The 20,635-nt window shown below is 39.5% G+C and overlaps 1 long non-coding RNA gene across 1 annotated transcript in view; it reads right to left on the bottom strand.

Annotated features, from left to right (window-relative positions):
- Nucleotides 1-2,587: 2,587 nt before the first annotated feature.
- Nucleotides 2,588-20,635, bottom strand: part of LOC125095434 (uncharacterized) — a 110,007-nt gene continuing 91,959 nt past the window's right edge. The window contains exon 7 of the long non-coding RNA XR_007125880.1: nucleotides 2,588-3,736. This is a non-coding gene — a long non-coding RNA (uncharacterized LOC125095434). The remainder of the gene's footprint in view (nucleotides 3,737-20,635) is intronic.

Below are 20,635 nucleotides of genomic sequence, written 5' to 3' on the forward strand. Positions count from 1 at the left end.
TAAAGACAATGGGGGGCAGGAGGGTGAATGGCATTTCCCTGGGAGTCTGAGAGTGTCGGCCTCCCGTGAAACCTATTTCTCTGAGCTTTTTCAACCCCTGGCACCCCTAAGGCTGGCGCAAAATTTGGGAGATAAAGGGTGAGGCATCTTTGCACCCGGGAAGCAGAAAACTCAGCAGCCTCTGTGCTGCCTTCAATATTCCCTGCTTCCTTCAGTAATGACACAAGCAATGCCCAAAAGACCCTTATTAAACACTTCTGTGTGTTACTCTATAAAACAAACAAAACTCATGCACAGGCTATCCTGCACCTATCCATGCCCCCCACGCCCATTATTCAAAACAATGTTGAGGGAATAAAACTGAAGCGAGATCATCATGCATCATGGGATGGGAGTTAGTGTTTTAGTTTAGTAAATAGAGAGCCTGAGGGCCTAAGAAGTTGCTGTACTTTTCATTCCCACAAAGCTTCAAAGGTTCCACTGTAGCCATTTTGAGAACACAGAATTATTGTTCGAGGTTAAAACCATCCATTGCAGGAGCCTCCTTTTTTTAAAGCAAGTTCTCAGACTATAAAGAATCAGGATGAAACTTTATACCCTTTTTCTTTTAAAAAGGGTCACACCAAAATGTTCCCCCAAATTAATGTAATCATAAAAGTCTAAGTATTACATGGTTTCTCTGGAAACAGATTCTCTTCCCCCCTCCAGAGAGAGAGGTAAGCAATCTGTTTGCATTACAAATGACTGTCTGCAAAAAAATTCATCAGAAGATAAGGGACTCTTACTGGAAATTGGAGAATTCAGAAATGTGTAAAGATCTATGAGTTTCAAAGATGATTCACCTTTAAGTTTGCTGAGAAAACTAATTAGCTCTTCCTCAAGAGGGTTCTGTAAGACAAGGCTTTCTCAAGGATCTTTTACAAAAGAAGTGGAGTGAAAAGAGGAATCCAGTATGCCAGTGGAGAGGGTGGTGAGGACAGAAATGATGCTCCTTAATAAAAATATTGAGGACAGTCTGCTCACCACAACAAACAGAGCCATGTGGCTCAAACCGTTATGTCTTAGAATAGGAGCTAGCTGAGTGCCTTAGAGAAAAAAAGAGGGTGAATGCTAATATGTGATGCTCCCAAACATTTTTAGGCCATCTTTTAAATCCTATACGAGTTCTGCAGGGAACTAAAGGGATTCTTCCATTTTGACCCACATACTTAGAAGAAGTTTGGGGGCGCCTGGGTGGCTCAGTGGGTTAAGCCGCTGCCTTCGGCTCAGGTCATGATCCCAGGTCCTGGGTTCAAGTCCCACATCGGGCTTTCTGCTCAGCGGGGAGCCTGCTTCCTCTTCTCTCTCTGCCTGCCTCTCTGACTATTTGTGATTTCTCTCTGTCAAACAAATAAATAAAAATCTTAAACCCACCCCCCACCCCCAGAAAAAAAGAAGTTTGAAGCCATTTCTGGGAAGCCCAAGCACCACTCCTGGAGACACTCCCCGGGTGCACCCCCTTTGTGAATCTGTCTCAACTCCCTAGGCAGGGGTGGGGGGCTTGGGGGGTGGTTCTTCCCCTGGGTTCATGGAGCCCTTTTACAACCCCTATCATTTTGGCGCCTGTCAGAATCACACTGTTCTTTCTTTACATGTCCAGGAGCACTAGAACTGGTGCTTCTGTCTGTTTGCATGTGTGAAGATCCTCTGTGCTTAGCAAAGCCTGTGGGTGTTAATTGATTGCTCAATTAAAAGACAAATTAATGAATGTGAAAAAGGCGGCCAGACTTATTAATTGGCTACCCAGATCACACAGAGACTTTGTGTCAAATTAAATCTCAAAGGTCTTAAATTTTTTGGCATACATATCCTAGCAAAGGATTTTATTATAACAAGAAAAATTCTGTAACAAAACTAGCAAAACTTTAGCTCATAACCCAAATGTGTGCCTCAAATTAGCTATTTTCTTTTAAAATATTTAAGCAATGACACTGTGCTAAACACTAGGGAGAATATTTGAAGTTTCAGTGCAAATGTCAGAAAGAATTCTGTTCAATTTTTCAACATAATTGTACCTCACTTTGTCTGTGGGCCTAGTACTGTATCGGGATCAAGGACACCGACGCGTGGGACAAGATCCCAGCTCTCAAGGAGCTTGCCAGCTGGTAGGCACCTAACAGAAAACCTAGGGATTCATATATATATATATATATATATATATATATATATTTTTTTTTTTTTTAATAAATACAAGTTTTCCGGATACCTGGGTGGCTCAGTCAGTTATGCATCTGCCTTTGGCTCAGGTCATGATTCCGGGGTCCTGGTATTGAGTCCCACATGAGGCTCCTTGCTCAGTGGGGAGCCTGCTTCTCCCTCTGTCTGCAGCTCCCCTGCTTGTGCTCTCTCTTTCTCTCTCTGACAAATAAATTAAAAAATACAATCTTTTAAAAAAAATTTTAAAAATACAAGTTTTCTCCAAGAAAAAAATTTTCCACAGGAAAATAATAAATGTCATTTAAAAAAAGCGGGGGGTGGGGAGACCCTGAAGAAAAAGATGCACTAAAGGGGGAAAATGGCATCAACTCTTAAGTTCTGGTAGGTTCCTGCGAAGACCTGCTGATCCCAGGCACCTGGCATTTCTCAGACTCTTCCCTGCTCTGAAGGGGGTAGCAGGTTGGTGGCGTCCTTGGCATTGTTTCTTAACCCATCATGGCTCATATATCCTGAGGCACAGACCAACCCTTCACTCTCTCTTCTGGGGTGGAGGGGTTGGGGGGAAGCGGGGGTAGCACAATAACAAAGCAGAGAGAAAGAAGGGCCAAGAAAGTCAGCTCTAACTCCAGCTCATGCTCCACCATCTCCACAGGCGTCATGCAATTCCTCTGCCTCACCCTGTCTCTTCCCCTGGCATTTGCTTTCTGTCCCAGAAATGTCTGGAAACCCTTGCAGGACCACAGTCAGGACCAATTTCATGGACAGGTCACACCAGCTCTACAGTGAGAAGGGTCTCAAATGCACTTTATGCGCTACTGTTGCCGCTTGAAATTATTCATAATTCTTTATCAAAAGACGCCTCATTTTTATTTTGTGCTGGATCCCACAAATTATGTTCTCGTGACCCCATTTTTAAAAAAAATTTAGACATTAGGATCACACAGGCTCCATGTCAGTACAGTGCCTTACCTCATCCCACGCATCCCCTCCCAGGCATTATCACGACAGGTCACTGAAGTTTAAATAGTGCTTGACCTTCAAGTCTACAGTCCTTCCTCTGGGAGGTAGGGAACATGGAAAAAAGGATTTCTTTGAATTCACTCATAGGATCAACAATGTCCAAACAATGTCAGCCACAAAGTGTGGTCTTCTCATCCGTCACAGTCCACTGACACACTCACAGTCCAAACTGCTTCTGGCATCAATCAAACATCCTCCTGAGTAAACAGACTAGGGCTAATTGGACAAAAGTGACCAAGCAATAATTATGTCACTAAACTTACACAATTCATAGCTTATTTCCGTGCGTCTCAACCTGCAGGTGCCTGAAACACTAGCATTAGCATCATCTGGGAATTTGTTAGAAATACACAATCTCAAACCCACTGAGTCAAATTCTGGGGGTGCGGCCCAGCATCCTGGGTTTTAACAATCTATGCAGGTGATCCTGATGGCATTGAGAACCATGGTTAATTAGAAATGGAGGAGATGGTATCTTCTGGTTGCATCAATTATAATAAATGTCTCCCACCCATTCAGCCTACAAGAAAAAAAGTTATACTTTTTCATTCATCCACTTATTTCAATCATAATTGCTTTATGCGTATGCTAAAATATGCTTGCACACACCTGTGTGTGTGTGCGTGTGTTTAAACCACTCAAGTGTGGGGCGCCTGGGTGGCTCAGTTGGCTAAACCTCTGCCTTCAGCTCAGGTCGTGATCTCAGGGTCCTGGGATCGATCGAGCCCCGAATCAGGCTCTCTGCTCAGCAGGGAGCCTGCTTCCCCCTCTCTCTCTCTGCCTGTCTCTCTGCCTATTTGTGATCTCTGTCAAATGAATCAATAAAATCTTTAAAAAATAAATAAACCACGCAAGTGTGTCAGGCACTGCAATGAATACAAGGATAAGGGTTTGTGCCATAAAAAGGCATATATAATGCAATGCAGGGGAAGATGAGAGGCAAATTCATGAACACGAACAGCTCTGCCCAGAATGCCAGATGAGGAGTATGAGAAAGTGAAGCATGCATTTGGCCAAGAGAGAGATTCCGTAGAGTTTGTTGGAGCAGGGTTAGGGAAAATTTAATGAATGCACAGTGCAGCTAGAATTTTGATGTGTCCTGAATGGGAAAAGAGTCTTCCAGGCACAGGAAGACCTTGAAGACATGAAGTGGAAAAGAATAGAGTATGTTACCAGATGAGCATGTAATTCTGTGTTGGAATGCAGAATCTGTGAAAAGGATTCATCTGAGAATGAGTCAGAATAGTGAGAGATTGACTTTGGGAGGAAGGGCCCCGGGTTCAGGGCAGAATTCTGGCTTCTCTTGAGAGTGAGAAGACAGGCCTGAGCCCTGTAATGGAGGCAGGTAGCACAACCTTCTCAAATTCTTGCTCTGTTGGCCACATCCGCACTGTGGAATCCCAGGGCAAAGCAGGGAAGCTCTCTGAGACTCTGTTTTAACAAAAAGAAAAACATATTTGTCCTTTTATCTCACAGATAAAATGAGATGGGCAGAAATGGGAATAGAGCCACTTGGAGCCGGAGCTCTGTTGCCAGGCCCAGCCCTGGGAAGCTAGAAGTCTCTTCCTGACTCCTGCCAGCCCATGTGCCAGAGATTGTTTGTGTATTGCTCTTTTATTCTTTCACATCAGAATCCTCTGTGGGAATGGTTTGGAGATTTTTTTTTTTTTTAAAGAGTAATTTGTAGTTTGGAAAGTTTCCTGAGTAAGGCTATGTTTAAGCATCCACTTTTAGACACCAGACCTGGAGCTCCTCTCTCCCCACCCTCATCTCCCGCAGCTACAAGCCTCTTTAAATCCAGGAGCAGGAGACTTTGCAGACAGCAGAATGGGCCCTAGGGCAAGGGAGAACTACCCTTCAACTACCTTTCTAGCTGTTTCTGCCAGTTTCACATGCTCAGTCGCCCTGACTTTTCTAAAGCAACAAAGAAATGTGGGCAAGTAAATTACAAAAAAGCTGAGTGGTCAGTGAAAAAATACGTGCGTGCTTGGAAAAAAATCCATCTCTTTTGAATGCTACTTTCTTAAGGGGAGAGACCGTCTATGGTTAATTCTGCAGAGCACTTAAGTGATACCAAGTAATTTGATGCTTTGAGGGCCTCATTTAAGAAGGAAAACAGAAATAGCTGGGGGAATGTAAATTAGTACCACTTCTATGGACAGCTAGTTGGCAAAATCCATCAAAACTTAAAATACATGTACAAAGTGAGCTGAAAGTTATACTTCTAGGACTATATCTTACAGATATACTTAAATAGGCAAACTGGTTCTGTACAAGGTTATCCAATAAAATATCGTTTGTATTAATAATTTTTTAAAAGATTATAAACAACCAAAGTGACCGTGAATAGAGAAGTAGCTAAACAGGTATAACCATAAGATCCTTGGCAACTAGAACGAAGAAATGGGAAGCACTCTGCACTGGTATGGAGAAAGCTCTAATATATGCCATTTTTTACAAAAGAGGAAGGCAACATAGGGTGAAGAGTATATTACCATAAAAAATCAGAAGAAATTGTTTATATATATTTGTTTGCTTATACAAAGAGTATATATACCCCAAAATATATAGTACAAAAGAAACATAATATTGGCAATTTCCAAGGGAAGGGAACTTGGGGACTGGGACATAGATTGGGGGAGAGTTTTCATTCCATACTTGTTTGTTCTTTTTGTATTTAGAGCTGCATGGGTGTATTATCAATTTTTAAAGAATGAAGTAAAGTAATAGTTCTAAACATGTTTAAAAAATAAGTAAATCATTGCTATCCTGAGAAATAAAGTAGAAATTCCAATTTTTCTTTAAAAAATCAATCTAAAAGACTATCAACTTTAAAGCTCTTTCTCTTAAAAACTCAATGAAACTTCTCCACTCTTAAAAAAAAAAAGTGTTTTTGTTTGTTTTTTATCCTGCTAAGAAAAACAGAATGAACCAACTAAACTTCTTTACCCTTAATCCAAAGAGACAAAACCAAAGAGATGAGCCAAGGAAGAAAAAGTCACAGGAATAGAGATCATGAAAAAGGAGAATGATATATGAAAGTGTGAAACGGGAAGCAACGGTAAACCAAGGGTTTATTCTGATGTCCTCGTTTCAGAAAATTATGTCATCAGACTTGGTAAACTACATGCCACACAAAAATGCATAAAATAATCCTTAAAACAAACTGATTGCACAATAAAAAGTAACCAGTCACTTACCCAATAAATGCACAGTTTTGCAATGAAACCAAAAAGAAAGTTATTGCATGTGAACTCATAAAGAAAACACCATGCCATGAAATGAATAACTGAGTCAGCAGTAGCCGTATAGTAATTATAATAATTTCACACAGCTATTACTTATAATATCTTTAAGTGTAGGCAGGAGTCATAACAATAAAACATAATTAAATAAAAGCCATGTACAAGGGACCAAAACAATGGAATCCAGACAAACAGCCCTGAGAGGATCTGTTTAAGTTAAGGACGGATCGCAGATCATCTGAAGAAAGGAAGGCCTGCATATTCTTCAAGCTGTCCTCCATGAACATTACTCTTCTCGGAGGGCTTTTGCTTCATACTAAGTGGCTGTGAATTTAATGTTATACTTCCTGACAAGTGCCTGGAGACATTCTCTGGTGCTGCTGTAGGACAGAATGATAGGTTTTAATCATCGGCAAAGCTAGAACTGAATTAGCATCCTTTAACACAAGCTGAAGACTCTTACAGTCCCATGTGGAAATAGAAGATCTAGCTACCACTGCATAGAAGTGAGTCTATGAGAGGGTCAAGATGTCCCTTAAGAACATTATAGGCCCATTCCAACTTATGCATTAATGGTGGATTGACGCTCAAATGTGACCAGTGTTTAGTATTTTTACCTGTAAAAGATAAAGACATGGATTATTAAAACTCCATCTTAGTCATTTTTTAAAAATATTTTATTTGTCAGAGAGAGAGAGCACAAGCAGGGGGAGCAGCAGGCAAAGGGAGAAGCATGCTCTCCCCTGAGCAAGGATCCCGATGCGGGACTCGATCCCAGGAACCTGGAACCATGACCTGAGCTGAAGGCAGATGCCTAATCGACCGAGTCACCCAGGCATCCCCATCTTAGTCATTTTTTAAACCCAGAAAAGTACCCAGAGGACATTTAAATTTGAACAAATGGTAAAAGACCAAAAATAAACTGGTCACAAAATGCATGCTTGATTACTAAATAGTTGACTTGCATGCAGTAGATGGGTGTAAGCAAGAAAAAAAAAATAGTTAAATGTTAAAGGATACTTAAATAAGAAAGCTGATTTGAATTTATTTTATCTGAAGTTATTCTTTCTGGCAGTGTATCAGTTAGAATAAATGATTCAGACTCATATAACAGAACAACCAAAATAACAGTGGTTGAAATAAGAGAACTTCTTTTTTCTCTCACATGAAAGAAATCTAAAGCTAAGCAATTCAGGGCTGGTACAGTGGCTCCATAGTCATCGGACTCCAAGTTTCTTCCTTTCTCTTCAACATCTTAGCCAACACAGGGGGGTTTCTATCTTCAAGGTCACCTGCAGCATCCAAGATGGCAGCCACAGCTGAAGAAGGATGAGGGGGACACAACACCCAACCAAATGTGAGGAAATATAACTAAAAACAATCTTCTCCTGATCCAGAAATCCTCTCCACAAAGGTAGTAGAGAAAGAAAATATTTTATTATTGAATAAGCATTAAATCAAAATGTGATACACATCACAGGGAATCGGATAAGACACTACAAAGGCAGAGAGAAATCTCACCCTTCAGCCACATAGGCAGATACAACCCATCATGGACATGTTCTCAAGATAAACTAGCCCTTAAGTCATGAGACTTAACAGCACCATTTTATTTCACATAATTCATCCTAAATTTACCTCGCAACTGAATGCCCATCTGTGCCAGTTAACTGCAGGAAAAACAAACTTCTCATAGTTTTATGACAGGAGGTAGTTTTACAACTGGGAGCCAGGTCAACTAAAGTGAGGCCCCTGCCCTCCTACTGAAACTTGAGAAGAGTGTGCTGTCTTCCTTGGAGGTCTACATGGAAAAGAGATGGTTCCCGAGTTCTTTTTTTTTTTTTTCTTTTAGAAATTTTTTTTTTTAAAGATTTTATTTATTTGACAGAGAGAGAAATCACAAGTAGGCAGAGAGGCAGGCAGAGAGAGAGAGAGAGAGAGGGCAGGAAGCTGGCTCCCCGCGGAGCAGACAGCCCGATTCGGGGCTCGATCCCAGGACCCTGGGACCATGACCTGAGCCAAAGGCAGAGGCTTTAACCCACTGAGCCACCCAGGCACCCCGGTTCCCGAGTTCTTGAGAAAGGCATTCCTGAGTGGAAAAGCTGAAAAAGGCCTATCTAGTTTTCATAAGAATTTATATGCAGTTCAAAGAGAAGAGAAAGCGAAATGCTCTAAGAAAAAGAAGGGGAGGAAAATCTCTTCCTTTGTTGTCAACAGGGAGAATCAAAACTCATACTTTTCTTCTGTATTTGTCCATGTATGTGTCAACGACTTTGAAGGGATGATCTTATTTACAACAGCAATAAAAATGTCAGAATACCTAAGAATTATCTTAAGAAATGAGCAAAAGCTAAAGGTAGAAAAATTTAAAACCCTCTGAAGAACACAAAAGAACGGATCAAAAAGAACAGCATACTTTTAGTATGAGAAAAAACTCAATATTATATAAATGTCAGTTATTCATAAGTCTTTTTATCCTTCCAACACAATAAATAATAACTTTTTAACTAGACAAGATAGTGTTGGAGTACATTTCTAAAAAGGACATAGGCAAAACAGCCAAGAAAACGGACAATGAAAGGCAATGCAAGAGGAGGGGGACTTCTAGATGTTGAAATACAAAGCCTTAACAGTTAGAGTTGTGTTGTCTGGCTCATGAATAAACAGACCAAGTCACAGAATAAAATGTCTAAAAATAGATCATAATACATGAGAGAATTAAGGATTCCAATTCAGATCAGTAGGGGGAAAGACACACTATTTAATATATGCTGCTGGGACAAGTAGGTAGTCCTCTGTGGGGGGATTAGCATAGAAACTACATTTCACAATGCACACCAGAAAAAATTCTTAATGAATCAGAAAATGAAATAGAAAATACAGCCATAAATCTACAGAAGAAAACAAGGGAAGATCTTTCTGACGAGGACTCCAACATTCAGAAATTTTAAAAGGAGAGCAAATTAGGGGTGCTTGGGTAGCTCAGTCCATTATGTATCTGTCTTCAGCTCAGGTCATGATCTTGGGGTCCTAGAATCGAGCACTGCATCAGGCTCCCTGCTCAGTGGGGTGTCTTCTTCTCTCTCTCCCTTTGCCCCTCTGACCCCCCCCCGCCCACTGCTTGCGATCTCTCACTCTGATCTGTCTCAAATACAAAAACAAATAAAATCTTTAAAAAAATTGATAAATTCAATCACATAATCAATCAAAACTTCTGTGAGGTAAAACAAAACAAACCAGAGAATCAAAAACAGAAAGCCTATAAGCCAAATCAAAACAAATGACAAATTAGTAAAGATATTCAAAATGTATTATAGATAAAACCTAATATTCCTAAAATATTAAGTGTGTTTCAACAAATAAGAAAAAAAGCAATACAAATGGATAAAGGATATAAGTAGATAATTCACCAAAAAGGAAATATAAATGGGTCTCAAATATATGAAAATGAGGTGCAATACTCCTCATAAAATAAGGAATAGAGATTAAAACTATCATTTTTATCTGTTGGATGGATTTAAAAACCAAAAGTTTGATAATACACAGTGTTGATTAAAGTGTGGAAAAACTGGCACTCTCATAAATTGGTGGGACTATAACTTGGTACAACCCCTAATGGAATGTAAATGGACAACATCTACAAGAATAACAAATTCATAACATACTCTTGGAATTAACAATTTCAATTCTAACTTTTTACAGAAATGCCTGCACATTTGTAAAGTGGTATTTGTACACAGTTACTCACTGATGCAATTTTTGTAACAGCATAAAACTGGAAACAACCCAAAATAATATAGTGCAGCTATAAAAAGAATGAGGAAGCTATTTATGTACTCTTATATAATTAGCTGCAAAATATATCAATAAATATGAAAAAATGTAGAACAATCTGTATCATATGCTGTCTGATTTATATAAAAAGGCCAGAGAATAATATGTGTATTTATTTATATATTATAAAGTTGATTCTCATTTCATTCTCTCCCTCCCTCTCTCCCCTTCAAAAAATACAAAAAAAATTTTCAGGATTAATGAAATAAATATGGCTACCTTATTGGAATGAGGGTGCCAACTGGTATAACAAGGGAGGATGGGATGGGAATGATACTCCTCAGTGCACAGAATTTTATAGGTATGTTAATCAAGCAGGTCTGGTTGTTGTTTTTTTTTTTTCAAATTTGTATTTAAATTTTAGTTAATTAACATACAGTGCATGTTATTATTTTTAAAATAACAATTTAAAAATTTTAAACAGGATCTCTATAAGCACATGCAAATTAGGCCATAATTAAGTTTCCTTTCAGTCAAAGCTAAAAAAAATGTAAATTAAAATCATAAGTGTCTATAGTTTTCTAAAATATTTCTATACTTAAATATGTAGAAGGCCAGTAGTAGAAGCCCTGGGTCTAAAGACTTTTTATTGAATATTTACCTGGGAAGCTCAGATTTATAGTGTATCAGGAAGGGAACAGACATGTGATTTAGATATTTCTATTTAGTTAACATATTTATAATTTAGTAAAATAAATTACTTTCTCAATTCAGCCAGATGGAATTACATCGGTAAAATTGATTTAAAAAAAAAAAAAAAACTTTAATTGACTAAGATTTGATCACTCCTATTTAGAATCTTCCCAGAGTACCTTCTTGGAAAGTCCTCAGCATCTACAATGTTGTGGCAATTGACCTCATTATTATATTTGGTAAAAGAGAGCTTTCCAAGAAATGAGCTTCTACAGCCTCACTCACATAATTTGTAATTCAAGTAAGTATTGCACAGAATTTGCCCAGATTACTAAATCTGATATCTTTCCATATAAATTTCTTTAGACCTGGGTTTTTGCTTTCTGAGTAAATGCAAAGCTTTGCATGAAAAATGTGAATGCAGGAATGCCTGGGTGGCTCAGGTGTTTGAGCGTCCGACTGGGGCTCAGGTCATAGTCTCGGGGTCTTGGAATGGAGTCTCATGTCAGGCTCCGCACTCAGCAGGGAGTCTGCTTCTCCCTCTCCCTCTGTGCATGCGCTCTCTCTCGCTCAAGTAAATAAAGATAAATAAATAAATCTTTTTTAAAAAATAAAAGTAAATAAATAAAAATAAAAAGGAGATTCTAGGCTTCTATTGACAGGCACCTGGGTACTGAAGACACTAACTGAACAGAAAAGAGGATGTAGCCATCTGTCCCTGGTTTTGAGGCAGTGATGGGAGTTTGAAAATGTCCTGTGGAAATTTCTGAAATTTTGTTTTTTATATTAGCTTACTAATGTCAGCTCACTCAGCTGACCAGGCTTCTTTGTTTCATGGGTAGTGACCAAGAGACAAACTCAAATAGCTTCAGGTATGAGGCTGGTAAAACAATTGTGTCATAGAGTAAGTAAGGCAAACTGAAGGGTGTACCTCCCTTCCAAGGGACTCAAAATTCATTGCTTTTTAAAAGTCTGAGCTGATTAAGCCAAAGACAAACAAAACAACAACAACAACAACAAACAAGGATCATAAGTCTACAGGCCAAATTCAGCCCCTCAGCTAACACTTTGATACTCTATGACTCATTATACCTAGAACCTGTTTTAATTCATTCAGATCTGTTTCTGCTCCAGGTCACTATGGAAGACTTTTAAAGGATCCGCTAAAGAAGAGTCAACACTCCACTGAGCCACAAATCTGCTCCAAGTTCTAAGTTCTAAAGACCCAGAAGTGATTAAGACAAGTCCATTCCTTCAAGGAAGTCCCAGACCCAGCTTGATATTGGCAACATCATTTGTTCAGTTTCCTGTCTCCTGTCTCCTCCAATCATCAGGAATACTTCTCTATAACATTACTGGATAAACCCAACTTTGCTTTCTTTAAAGTCAGGTTTGGGTGTAATATTTATAAGACTCATTTCTTTTATTGTAAATAATAAAAACTCATTCATACCATTGCCTCCTCTTGCCTACCCACATCTCACCTTCTCTGTTCTTCCTGTCGATGAAGTCCTGGGACACCCACAGACGTAGATTTCAACTGAGTTCTGTTAGCCTAGAATTCTGGTTAGCGTTCTTGATCTTTTTCTTTATGAGTCTCTTAAAATGGACCTGGATCTTTGGATGTCAAACCCACTAAATCCAGACCTAGTTTCCTGGACTCTCAACCTTGCCTTCTCCCTCGTGTTAAAAAAACAAAACTCCACCGAGTAAATTTAAAGATCAAATTGACTTTATTTAATGATTTGTGAATGGGACAGCATCCCATTTTAGCAGATGGGAAGGAGTTCCAAGGAGCTGGACAAAATGGAAGACTTAGAGGCAGAAGGAGTCAGAGCAAGGAAGTTCCTCTGGCAAAGAGTGGATTGTTTCAGGCAAGGTTACCCCGCTTTGGAGGAATGCAGGGGTCCATCAGGCAGATTACCTCACTAGTGCTGGCCAAATAACTCCAGAACGACTGGTTAAAGATTACATTTTTGGGAGAGGCTGCAACTACAATTAGGTTAAGTAGTAAGTCTTAGTTTGCAGACATGGGTCTTAGTACAAGTGACTCCATTTGGAGCCTGTTATCTCTTTAACACTATCTTAGTACAAGTGACTCCATTTGGAGCCTGTTATCTCTTTAACACTAGTTTGGCATGACATTTGACTTTGATTTCCTTTCTGTAAGCAGGGCGTCCTTCACTACCTTCTCTCCCCCCGTAACAGGTGTTCTATACAAAGATACAATCTCCTTTTTGCACTCCTAGCTCCTCAAGCTCACAGTTTGTCCTGAGACTTCTCAGCCTGTCCCAACCTCTTGTTACTCATGATTCCCCTGATACTTCTGAAAGTATCATTCTATAGGGGCGCCTGGGTGGCTCAGTGGGTTAAGCCTCTGCCTTCGGCTGAGGTCATGGTTTCAGGGTCCTGGGATCGAGCCCCACATCAGGCTTTCTGCTTGGCGGGGAGCCTGCTTCCCCGTCTCTCTGTCAAATAAATAAATAAAATCTTAAAAAGAAAAGAAAATAAAGTATCTTACTATAAAGCTGCCTTTAGAAAGGCAAAAAATTTAAAGTGCAAAAATAAAATACTTAAAGATGTAACTCATACACTAGAGACCTCCTCTGTAGAGAAAACTTCATTTCCATGATCCATTAAAAAGGGTAACACATCAATAGGAAGGCTTCGGCTGAAAAAGAAAAGTCGTTCATGTATCTAGCTTATTTGCCACTATTAGTCTGTTCTCCATTAGTTCCCAAATTATCTTTCTTTCATCGACGAAACTATTCATATAATTATACAATTATGTGATAGACCATTTTTGGCCACTTACTTAATTCTTGTCTGAGAAGCTGCTCTCTCTTTCCTCTAGAGATTTGTTTCCCATATGGTTTCCACTCCAAGTTTTTAATTTTAATTAATGAAATCCATCCCCATTCCTGTAGCCGCAGGACCTTTCTAACCTGTACATTCAGGTTCACCAATACAAATACTTGTTTTCTTTCTCACCCATTTATTCTCACTAATCCCCAAAGGGCACAGTGATTAGGGTTCAATAGACATTTCCTTTAGGGATAATTTTTTAAAAAACATAAATAACGTAGAATTACTTTATCATACACCTGAAACTAATACAACACTGTATGCTAACATTAAACATTAAACAATATAACACTTCATGTTAAAATTTAAATATTTTTAAATAAAATAAAAACCTATATATTAAAAAAAAAAAACATAAATAGAGGTGCCTGCATGGCTCAGTCAAATGTCTGACTCATGATTTGGGCTCGGGTCATGATCTCAGGGTTGTGAGATCAAGCCCAGCATCAGGCTCTGAGCGGGGCATGGAACCTGCTTGAGATTCTCTCTCTCCTTCTTCCTCTCTATAAAACAAAACAAAACAAAAAATCCACACTTAAGTAACCTAATAAAACACCATTTGCTTCTAAATCTGCTTTCTGAATGTATATTAAGTTTTAGGGGTAGGAGTGGTAAAAGAGAAAAGTCAAACTCAAGATTATTCCCAGTCATCTTGATTTCACAGACTTCACATAGTTAATCTTTGGTGAAATTCTAAAATTACAACACTTTGTAAATATGGGATGAAGGCTAGACTCAGACTCGAGCCTTGATATTCACTTTTGACTTGATTCCTATTCCATGCCTATAATAATAGTCTCCATTGATTGTTCCAAAACTGCTATATTTCTTAAAATCACAAATCACAATTCTTTTTTTTAAATACAAACTTTTCTTTTTTTTTCTTTTTAGGCACGGGGAGGACCAGATAGATAAAGACAAATTTTTTTTTTTATTTTTTATTAAAATCACATAAGGTATTATTTGTCCCCAGGGTACAGGTCTGTGAATCGCCAGGTTTACACACTTCATAGCACTCACCATAGCACATACCCTCCCCAATGTTCATAACCCCACCACCCTCTCCCTACCCTCCTCCCCCAAGCAACCCTCAGTTTGTTTTGTGAGATTAAGAATCTCTTACGGTTGTCTCCCTCCCAATCCCATCTTGTTTCATTTTTTCCTTCCCTACTTTCCAAGCCCCCCATGTTGCCTCTCAAATTCCTCATATCAGGGAGATCATATGATAATTGGAGAAAGACAAAATCTTAAGCAGGTTTCACAGCCCTGAGATCATGACACTTAACTGACTGAGCCGCTGAGGCATCCCTAATCACAATCATTTTGATACTAAGTGAATATAAATAGTATAGGAATATGAATAGTGCTAGAAGTCCAGGCAATTTCAGTTTTCCCCAAATCACCACCACCCCAAACCCCTGTCAGTTCTGTTTTTTGAGTGTTTTTTTAAATTTATTTATTTGTCAGAGAGAGAGAAAGCTCGCACGCACAAGCAGGGGAAGCAGCAGGCAGAGGGTGAAGAAGGGTCCCGACTGAGCAAGGAGCCCAACGTGGGACTGGATCCCAGGACTCTGGGATCATGACATGAGCTGAAGGCAGACGCTTAACTGACTGAGCTGCCCAGGTATACCCCCCAAGTCAGTTGTTAACATACCTTCTACACAACCATTATTATGTGATGATTTGGTCCCAAGGCAGAGGGGAGAACCTATTCAACCCTTCATGGAGGAATTCTACCACATGAATTCCTAAAGGGAAACACATTTAGAGTTCCAACTGAGACTGTCCCAAGTACATCATATTCCCAGAGTTATGAAATTCAACCCTGCTCTGGCATCAAGAAAAGAGGCATGACGAGATGGGTAGTGCCGGCAGTGGGGCGGATGGGGGGAGGTGGCATGCGTGTGAAGGACTGGGTGTGAGTGGCCATAAGATTCTGGCAGCTGGAATAAGGAAGTCCCTACCAACAGGGAAAGAAGGGGACTCCATGGCAAACACAAACCAGAAAGTGCACAGAAAGGATGTTTACAGAATGCATTCTCACAACCAAGAGAATATATGTTTTATTTGACCTTAAGGACTTTTTATGAAATATTTGGGAACTTTTCTAAGAAGAAAACCGTAATCACCTGTCACTGCTGGGAAGTGCCTGGTAGCCTGGCATGATGGGAGATTGCCTGGCTTTTTGTGGCTGCTGCCCCAAACCGGTAACCACTCAGTCAAGTGTAAGCTAAAATTTAATTACTTTCCTTCATTGTTTATGTATTTCTGCTGAATGAGGACATGTTAGCAATGATTTTATATTCATTAGGAGGATGGAATGTCACAGCAAGTCAATCACAGTCATAATGCAAATACCAAGACATACTTGTGTTTTCCCACAATCTACGATGTTCAGTTGGAATAAAATACCAAATCTCTAGCGACATAACCCTCTAAATAGATCTAAATGCACTTTTTCTCTCAATGTGAACACACAGATGACAGAAGTTTGTGAGCCGTGTTCAATAGCTTCCAAAGAACAGCAAATTTCTAGCTGCAAAAGCAAATTTTTTCAGAATTAAATTTAAAGCTGTTTTTTATAACTAAAAACTGAAAACTATTCTTCTAGAAATAACCAAGGGAAAAATATGTATGTTTTCAAAGGGAAAAGAATAATGATCAAACATATCACATTTGCCAAAATGGAGGGCGGGGAATATGTTAGGTGTAGATACATTAGAAGCTTGAAAACAAAAGTGGCTAGAAGAAAATAAAAAGCAATTATGAATCTTTTTGGAATTGCTACTTACAATCCACAATTATACATTTTGTTTCATGATATATTTCATTCTCTAGAAGCATGCAACAACCCCTTCCATAGTTGTTATAGTTAACTGCATTTGGATATGAGTTTAAGAATATAACTACGTATGCAGGTATGTAACAAAACCAAGATTGTTATCAGGTATAGCCAGTGATCTCTTGTGAGTAATCCCAGGCATGCTTAACTCCTTCCATTAAAATTATAACATGCTCAACTATACCACCCAGTTCCTCCTACTGTGGGCTCTCATTTAATATGAGAAAAGAGGGTAGAGAAAACTAAATTCTGAGCATACTATCAAAAAGAAATTTTCCCATGGGTTTAAAGTGCAATGCAAAACTGTTGTCAATAATATTGTAGGGTGCCTGGGTGGTTTAGTGGGTTAAAGCCTCTGCCTTCGGCTCATGATCAAGTCCCGGGATCAAGCCCCGCGTAGGCTCTCTGCTCAGCAGGGAGCCTGCTTCCTCCTCTCTCTCTGCCTGCCTCTCTGCCTACTTGTGATCTCTGTCTGTCAAATAAATAAATAAAATCTTTTTTAAAAATAATATTGTAGAGTAATGGAAAACTTACACTAAGAAGAAGGAACAGATATGAGACCCTGCTACCATCTATTTGCCATAATTTTGCAACTCTGGTGAATCTTCTACTCCTCTATAATATGGCCTGTGAGGGGTTTAGAATGTATGCTTCTTTGAAATAGTTAAGAAATTAACTTATTTACAAAATATTTAACAAGCCCACAAATAATCACAAAAGAGGATTTCTTTATTAAAGAGATTGAGAGTGCTATGAATGCACAGTAGAGAAACCCAACCTAAACTAGTAGAAGAGGAAGGTCAGAGAGATTCTCCTGGGGGCAGACTGGGGGCTTGAATCCTGAAGGATTAGAGAAAAGGGATTTGGAGAGTGAGTGAAGGTCTTGGGAAGAAAGGGAAAGAGCAGGGCATCTTTTAGAAACTGAAAGAAATGGCTGAGGCATCAACAGTGGGGAGAGAAATGAGAAAGACAAGGGGTGATGAGGGGCACATGGGTGACTCAGTTGGTTAAGCATCTGACTCTTAATTTCAGCTCAGGTCTGATCTCAAGGTTGTGAGTTCAAGCCCTGAGTGGGCTGCATACTGGGTATGTGCCAGATAAATACAGACAGACAGACAGACAAGGGAGGGAAAGGAGAGATGGGGAATAAGGACAACAAGGTAGACACGTCAAAGTTTCGGCTGGAACAATATGGATAGACCAAATCTAGCAAAGCTAGATCTATTATCAGTGTTTTTCAGGAATTTTGATTTTTTTTCCTTTGGAGTAGGAGAATGAAGCCATGTAAAAGCCACATGTGGAACTGGTACAAAAAGAATCATGTATCAGAGATACCACTCCAGCCAGCTGCACTGGAGATTGTGCATTAGTCCTGAAGAAAAGAGGTAGTAGAAGGGCGCATGGGTAGCTCAGTCCAAACAGCATGTGACCCTTGATCTCAGGGCCATGAGTTCAAGCCCCACGATAAGTGTAGAGATTAAATACATACATACACAAGCTTTAAAAAAGAAGAAAAGAAAAGGGGTAGTGGAGTGTCACACCAAAAGACTAGTAGTGTCAGACCCCAATAGTAGAGGAAGACATGGATGAAACTGAGATGCATTTAAGCAGCACACTCAGCAGGATGTGGTAAAAACTGGGCTGAGTCTGAAGGAGGAGTGAGTTAGGCTGAAGTGTGGGGGTGAACGGAGATAGAGGGAAATAGTACTCAACAGGGAGACTAATGGTCAGAGGGAAGCCAAGTATAGACAGAGAAAAGCGGGTATTGACAAAGATCATATACACCAAGTATTCTCTGAGGTGTGGCCATTTGAGCCCAGACAAGATATCCAGCGATGGATCTTAGATGAAAGATAACAGTACAGAGCTATCTGTGTGTTGGATTTAATCACTCAGCCAAAAGAGCTCTTTGAAGAATGGACTCTGGAATTTAATCAAAAGCAGAACCTTCCCAATCATAGTTTTCTCTAGTTAGATTTTTTAAATATAGGGGTGTGTGTGTGTGTGTGTGTGTGCGCGCGTGCAAGCGCAAGCGCATGCACACACCAATTTTCTATATTCTTTATATAGTTAGGAAAGAAATTACTTAGTAAACATTTTTAGTTAATTCTTTTTTTTTTTCAAGATTTTATTTGTCAGAAAAAGAGAGAGAGCATGAGCACAGGGAGTGGCAGGCAGAGGGAGAAGCAAGCTCCCCATTGAGCAAGGAGCCCAATGCAGAGCTCGATCCCAGGATCCTGGGATCATGACCCGAGCCAAAGGCAGACAGTTAACTGACTGAGCCACCCAGGCAGGCGGCCCATTTTTAGGCAATTCTAATGCTATTCAAGATGGATACCTTTACTTAAAATATTAAAAACAATATTGCCTAGCAGACTCTTACTCAGGGTTTGATCAACTTGAAAAGTAAATACAAAATGAAATAATATAGGATAATTCTGGTCCCAATCAAAATATTACTTTCTGGGATACCTGGCTGGCTCAATGAGATGATCATGGGATTCTTGATCTTAGGGTTGTGAGTTAGAGCCACAAGTGGGATGTAGAGATTTTTTTTTAAGATTTTATTTATTTATGTGACAGAGAGAGCAAAAGACCACAAGCAGGGGGAACAGCAGAGAGAGAGGGAGAATCAGGCTCCTCACTGAGCAGGGAGCCGGATGTGGGACTCGATCCCAGAACCCTGGGATCATGACTTGAGCTGAAGGCAGAGGCTTTAACCCACTGAACCGCCCAGGCGCCCCTTTTTTCTTACCTATAATTGTTACTTGCCTTTGTAATGTTCCTCTCTCCCTCTCCTCCTCTGCCCTAGCTACCTTCTCTCTCTCCAGAGAGAGAGAGAGAGAAAGAAGGCTTCTCAATGTGCTAAGGGTTTGCCAACTAGCTCAGTATGGCTTTGAAGCTGTCAGTGAATAGTTTGCTTTAAAAAAATTACATTAAATTTAAAAATTGATTATCTTCCATTCCACTGGACAAGATGCCCACCCCACTGAAAACCTAACTGCCATCAAGTTCCAGACTCAAACCTAGTGCTTTTTAGCTATTTTTCCAGAATAAATGGAAGGGACAGTAAGTGGGCAACTTGGGCTCATTCAGAGGTATGAGGAGAGAGAAGGAAGCTGAATACGTTCTTGCCATTCTCAAAGGTACCTTAATAGGCTAATGTACAAAATTACTGTGCCACAGGGGCATGCTAACTAGGACAGTAGTTAGAACTAATTAAGCAGTCAGATTTAAATAGAGTGGTTATTCTCACTTGTCTGCTCTCTCTTGGTCTCTCTTTCTCTCATTTTTTTTTTTAAACCCCTCATCCCTTTCTATCCTACTTCACTTTATTCACTAAAAATAAAATTGCCCAAGCTGTCACCATCATTAAATCACGAAAACCACAACAGAAAAACCCAAATAGAGGAACCTTCCCCAGAAGACCTAGCCAGTACCCCTTAAAACTGTCAGGGTCATAAAGAAAGGCAGGGGTGGCCTGTCAAGGTCATGAAAAATAAGGAAAAACAGAAAATCTCCAGACCAAAGGGACCAAGAGATATGGCAACTAATGCAATGTTGTCACATGGATGGGATCCTGGAAGAAAAAAAAAAAAGGTATTTAGTGGAAAAACTAGTGAAATCCAAATAGTCTGGATTTATAACAATGGACCAATGCTGATTTTTTAGTCTTAAAAAATGTGCCACAGGGATGTAAAATGTTAACATCAGGGGTTCTGGCTAAGTGTATACTAGAATTCTGCACTTACTTTGTTAATCTACACTTACTCCAAAATAAAAGTTCATTAAAAAATAAATAAATAAATAAATAATAAAACCTTCATCTTCTTCCCCCAATAGCGATAACACCGAAAGATAAATAATATTTTATATTATACAATGTAGTGTGCTCATCTCTGATTTGCATGATTTAATTTAATACTTAGAGCAACTGCATGCATGGCCGGAATTGGTATTATGGTCCCCACTTTATGGGTGAGGAAACAGAAGCTTTGGG

Source organism: Lutra lutra, chromosome 1, assembly GCF_902655055.1.
Source record: "Lutra lutra chromosome 1, mLutLut1.2, whole genome shotgun sequence".
Classification (NCBI taxonomy): Eukaryota; Metazoa; Chordata; class Mammalia; order Carnivora; family Mustelidae; genus Lutra; species Lutra lutra.